The sequence below is a fragment of the Cornus florida genome, unplaced genomic scaffold (assembly GCF_030987335.1).
Source record: "Cornus florida cultivar Cherokee Brave unplaced genomic scaffold, ASM3098733v1 CherokeeBrave_3.0.0_Hap2_Chr05, whole genome shotgun sequence".
Classification (NCBI taxonomy): Eukaryota; Viridiplantae; Streptophyta; class Magnoliopsida; order Cornales; family Cornaceae; genus Cornus; species Cornus florida.
Genome location: NW_026775575.1, coordinates 91,653,072 through 91,659,071, shown reverse-complemented (window position 1 = coordinate 91,659,071; position 6,000 = coordinate 91,653,072).

Below are 6,000 nucleotides of genomic sequence, written 5' to 3'. Positions count from 1 at the left end.
GGTTTTCTTTCGTGCACGTGTCTTTCTTTTATGTAGTGTACCAGTGAGACCCACTATGCATTATTTCTGCAAATAAATTGAACATGCAAAACTTTACAGCACTATTAAATTGTGAATGCATCAGTGAGACAGTGATGTTGTCCAAGACAGTACTCCCGTAACCACTGAATTTAAAAGGGTAAAATGACCTCCCTAAAGTTTTAACTAATTGTAACTAAATTTGGAATTTGTCATTTTGTTACAAAGACCCCATTATCCGATTTTGTAATAAATTTATTTATCTACCTTCATTATTATATTATTAAAAAATTAAAATACCTAGAAATAACAAATTACCCTTTTACCCAATAACATTTATCCTCTTTCTTCTCATCTCTCGCCTCCACCAATAACACTACCAAGACTACTTATTCCACCACCATCACCACCCACAGTGCCACCATAACCGCCAAAGTGGGTTTGTATAGCAAGTGACATATGGGTTATATGCGTGTAAAATTGAAAATATATATATATATATACACACCACCACCACCAAGCACCATCACTTCACCGCCCCCACCAAGCACCATTTCTTCCTCTTTTTCTTTTTCAAAACTGAAACCCATCTCCAATATTCAATCTCAAGCCTATCTCCTCAGTCGGCTGTTCTAACATTCAATTTCAAGCTTATCTCCTCAGCCAGCGGTTCCAATATTCAATCTCAAGCCTATCTCCTCAGTCGGCAATTCCGTATTGTACAACAATGCTTTGAATGTAAGCATCTAGGTTAGACCGAATTGAAGGCAAGCTAATCGGCCAAGGCCAAGGGTTAGACGCTCCATTGATTCCAGCGAAGCAAAGAAGAAAATAGAGCTCAACCCAAACCGTGACGAAGAAGATCATGCGAACTGAAACTCCATTGATTCAGGCGAACTCGAGTGACGAAGAAGAAATTAGAATGAATCGGTGATGGTGGTGGTGGTGGTGGTGGGTTCGATTAAGACACTACAATGGTGGTGGTGGTGGGTTCGATTAGGGCTCTGCAATCGGTGTCGTGATTGTGGTGGTGGTGGGTTTGATTATGGCTCTGCAATCGGTGTCGCAATTGTGGTGGTATTGGGTTTCGATTACAATCGGTGATGGTGGTGGTGGATCGATGAGGGCTCTACAACCGTGCCACCACAAATTCCTTAAGCGGGTGGTGCAGCGGCGGTGACGGACCGGCGATGATGAAGACGGCTCGGCTGCGGCGGCTCAGATGTTTCGGCCATAATGGACGGCAGGCGGTGGTGAAAAATTCACGGCAAGCAAGGATCTGGGCACGATGATGGCTGCCATGAGTGGTTCGGAAGCTCAACGGCGGTGACGGACTGCCGTGACTGGTTCGGATCGGACTAGTCTGATCTTTATATATATATATATATATATATATATGTATGAATTTGTAACCATATATCTATTATATATGTGTGTGTGTGTGTGTGTGTGTGTGTGTGTGTGTGTGTGTGTGAATTTTGCACACAAAACACATTATTTGATTTGGGCGTTGCATATGGATTTAGCAAAAGTGATAGTGGCAGTGAAAAAGTGGAGGTGGGTTCGAACGGAGAGAGAGACAATGGTTTAAGGGTAGTTTGGTCCACTTAACATGAATTTTGTTGTCATTTGTTTACATTACAAGGGTAATAGAGTCTTTTTACGTTGTTGATGGGCATTTTAGTCACTTCAAACTGATTTTTTGATAAAAAAAAAAATATTATTTTTTGTACAAAGGGAAGGTCATTGCAAAATGGAAAAAATCTCAAGGGGTCACACTGTAACAAAATGGCAAATCTTAGGTTTAATTACAATTAGTCCAAACTTCAGGGGAGGTCATTGTAATTTGCCCAATTTAAAAAGACTTGTTAAATATTTTATTTCAAAATTTCAAACTCTCTTTAAACTCTCTTTTTTATTTGAAACTCTCTTTTTTTATTTGTGTTTTTTTATTAAACACTCTTTTTTTATTTTTTTGTCAAAAAAAAATTACCCTCAACTATTGAAGGAGGTGATTTAACTAACGGAAGTTAGTTGAAAGAGAATTGAAATATAAATTGACTTAAATACTCAGTAAAGCCTATTTAAAAATCTACTTTACTTCTTATTTTTTTTATTTATTAAATAACCTAAACGACATTATTCACAGAAATTAACACTTCTATTTTTTTTTTTTTTAACATTTTACTAAACTAACAAGTTTGCATTAGTCACATGGAAGGAATTTTTTATTTTTTTATAGAAAAAAAAATGATATTAAAATATATATATATATATAAAATAAAAAGAAGAAGAAGAAAACAAGTAGACATAAATATTAATATAAAAAAGAAAAAAATTAGGCATTATTTCTGTCCCTAAATCTATATAAAATAAAAATTAATAAAAACTAAATAAATGAATGCACAATATAATTCTTATATATATATATATATATATATATATATATATAGCAGATAAATTTCAAAAAAAAAACCTAAATTTATATTGGTCTAATGGCTGGATGAAAATGAAAATATAGTACAAATAATATTTAATGGTAAATATTATGTATACTATTATATTATGATACAAATTATATATAATATTATATTAATGGAAGAGTACGTGTTGTTGTAATGGTGGAAGATATGCGGTTAAGAGTGATATATTAAAATAGGTACTTGAGGAGGCCCAGGACGACATGGGCCGGATCTGACTTGCAAGCACTATATCCGGTCCGTACAGTTGGGTCAGCCCATATAAAGACACTGCCATATGGGCCGAACGCGAGTAAGCCCATCAAAGGTGACCAGGACTTATGGAGGAACAGGCCCAGATCCAGCAGTCAGTCAATATTTGTAAATATCTTGTAAATATCTATAAATAAAGGAAGGAATGGAAAATACAGGGGGATCGATTTGGTTGAAGTGTAAGAATTCTAGAGAGAGAAAGAGGGAATGAATTTCTTGCATCTTCAATTGGCGCCGTCTGTGGGAATCGTATGGAAGTTTGGTTGATCAATGAGGAATATCGAGTGGATTCAGACCAATTCGGTTGATCGAGACTCGATCTTTGGGATTTAGATCCAGATCTGAGCGATTGTGACCTACTCTGGAGGAATTACAATTCTTGAAGCTTTGGCAGAAGTGGCTTCAGATCTACGCAACAACGAGTTGTTCGATTGTGGCGGGATCTGACGGATTTAGAGTTCAGACAATTCAGATCTCGTAAACGGTGAGCGTAATTCGGAGAATTCGAAGCCAGATCTGAAAAATTCCCACTCACGAAGCTCAGATCTACTCGCGAACTTGAGATTAATGCCTTTACTCCGTTCAGGAATAATGATAGGTGAAAGCTCCAATCCGATGGAGGCTGTCCAGCAAACAAAGCTTGAGGAGTTGATGAACTTGATTGAGGCTCTCAAAAAAGAGAATGCAGAATTGAAAGCTGGAATGCAACATCGGCAAATACCTGTGGTTTCGCATCCACTTCCGGTCGGTGAAGGATGTGTTCAATCTAATATCGCGCGTCAAGGCGAACAGGACGAGAACAATCAGTCAGCTCACCACCGTGATGAAAGGATGATGGACAATTTGCCGCCAAATGTTCGTCGAGTTGAAGATCACGAAGGATCGACTCACGTTGATCCGCATCGGGAAAGGTTCGACCGAGAGGAAGTGATAGAGGTTGATCGCCGTCGAGTAGCGTCGCCTTGGCAAAGAGAGTTCATAGAGGAACGGTCGTTCGATCCGTCTTACCGGCCATCCATGGCTACTATCACTCATCACGGTTCGGAGGGCAGAACCGTAACTCACAGAGCTACCGCTGGACTCCAGAGAGAGAATGAAGCTCTCCGATCCGCAGCTCGGACGGTTGACTCACCATTCACCAACGAGATCTTGAATGCCCCGCATCCAAGGAAGTTTGCTATGCCAGTCTTTATTCTGTTTGACGGAACAACCGATCCGATCGATCATGTGTACCATATCCAGTTGAAAATGGCCCTGAATACGGAAAACGACTCTCTAATGTGCAAATGTTTCCCTACAAGCCTGGGCGGACCGGCGCTCAGCTGGTTCAAAAACTTGCCTAGGAGCTCCATTGGTAGCTTCAGAAACCTGTGCGATCGGTTCATAAGCCAGTACTATGGGAACAAGCGCCCGCCGAAGGACATATCGAGTCTATTCACGATGAGGCAGCACAAAGATGAACGTCTCCAGGCTTTTCTTACCAGGTTTAATCTCACTAAGAGTATGGTGATCGAATGCCACCCTTCTACAGCAGTTCAAGCCTTCAAGTTAGCCATGACACGTGGAACTCCGTTTCACACTAGTCTGGTAGTGAACACGCCGACTACTATGGATGAACTCAATGAAAGAGCCGATGGCTTTGTGCGCCTAGAAGAAGAGGAGGCAGCTAATGCTCGGACAGCGTCGCTCGTGTCGACCGAAGAAAAGTCCAAGGCAAAGATCAGGCAGAAGCAGGCTCAGCCGCAACGTCAGACCTCTTGGAAGGCAGAAAAAAGGTCCAGGGAGGAAGAGTTGATTACTCCGCTGAAGGTCACTCTGGCGAGGCTGTATCAGGAGAACAAAGATAAGTTTCATCTACCACTGCCAATTAGGCAACCCCTCGAACAGAGGGATCAAACTAAACATTGTGCTTTCCATTCCGATTTCGGTCATCAAACTAATGAATGCAGGAACCTGAGGAGGCAGGTGGAGATGTTGATAGCTAGAGGGGAGTTCGCGAGTTATGTTCAAGGCTCGGCGATGGAGCAAAATCGACCGGTGGAACAAATAAAAAGGAGTCATAAACAAAGCTCCCACAATTCACAACCAGTTCGTATAATCAATGCTATCCATGGTCGACCCGAGCCTAGTGAAGAGTCAGATGAGTTACTCCGGGCGCGCCTGCGGCAGGCGCAGATGAAGAAAAGAGTCAGCAGTGTGAATACTCTACACCAGCAGAGCCCGTCGATGCAGATAAAGTTCGACTGGACAGACCTGCAGCGTGTTCAACTGCCCCATGAAGACCCGTTGGTAGTCAGTTTAACAGTGGCGGACTGCTTGGTGCGCAGAGTTCTGATCGATCCTGGGAGCAGTGCGAATGTCATGCCGAGGGACACATTTGATAGGCTCGAGATTAAACCAGAGAGGCTCAAGCCCACTGGGAATCCCTTGTTAGGGTTCGATGGGAAGAGGGTGGAGCCCGTCGGGATGGTGGAAGTGGAAGTTCAAGCTGCAGAACGAGCTCTTATGGAAACTTTTGTAGTTGTAGAAATTCACCCCTCGTATAATCCCCTGATGGGAAGAGGATGGATTCACAGAGTCCAAGGTGTACCCTCAACTCTGCATCAGGTCATGAGGTGCCTCGGACCCGATGGAGGTAAAGTGATAGACATTCGGGGGGATCAGGTCGCAGCCAAAGAGTGTTATTCCGTCACACTAAAGCATGCTGGGAAAGGGAAGGCGCCCATCCATTCGGCAAGCCCCAGATAGCAATTACAGGAACCTCCGCTCGAGCAGAACAGGGTGGAGGAGTCAGTCGACTTGACCGGGGAGCCCCTTCTGGATGTGCAGATCGATCAGTCCAGGCCAGAACGAACTACCAGAGTGGGTATAAGACTGACCAGAGAAGAGCAGCAAGAGCTAGTGGATTTCTTGTCCCACAATGCTGACGTATTTGCATGGAGTCACCTAGACATGCCTGGAATTAGTCCCTCCGTATCCTGTCATTCCCTGAATGCCAATCCCAATTTCAAACCAGTGAAACAGAAGCAGCGAAGATTTACTCCAGAACGTAATCAAATCATAGCGGAAGAGGTCGATAGGCTGCTTGATGCGGGATTTATCAGAGAAGTGCACTACCCTGATTGGTTGTCCAACGTCGTTGTCGTGCAGAAGAAGAATGGGAAATGGCGAGTATGCATTGATTTCACTAATTTGAACAAAGCCTGTCCGAAGGACAGCTTCCCACTGCCTAAGATTGATCAAATGGTGG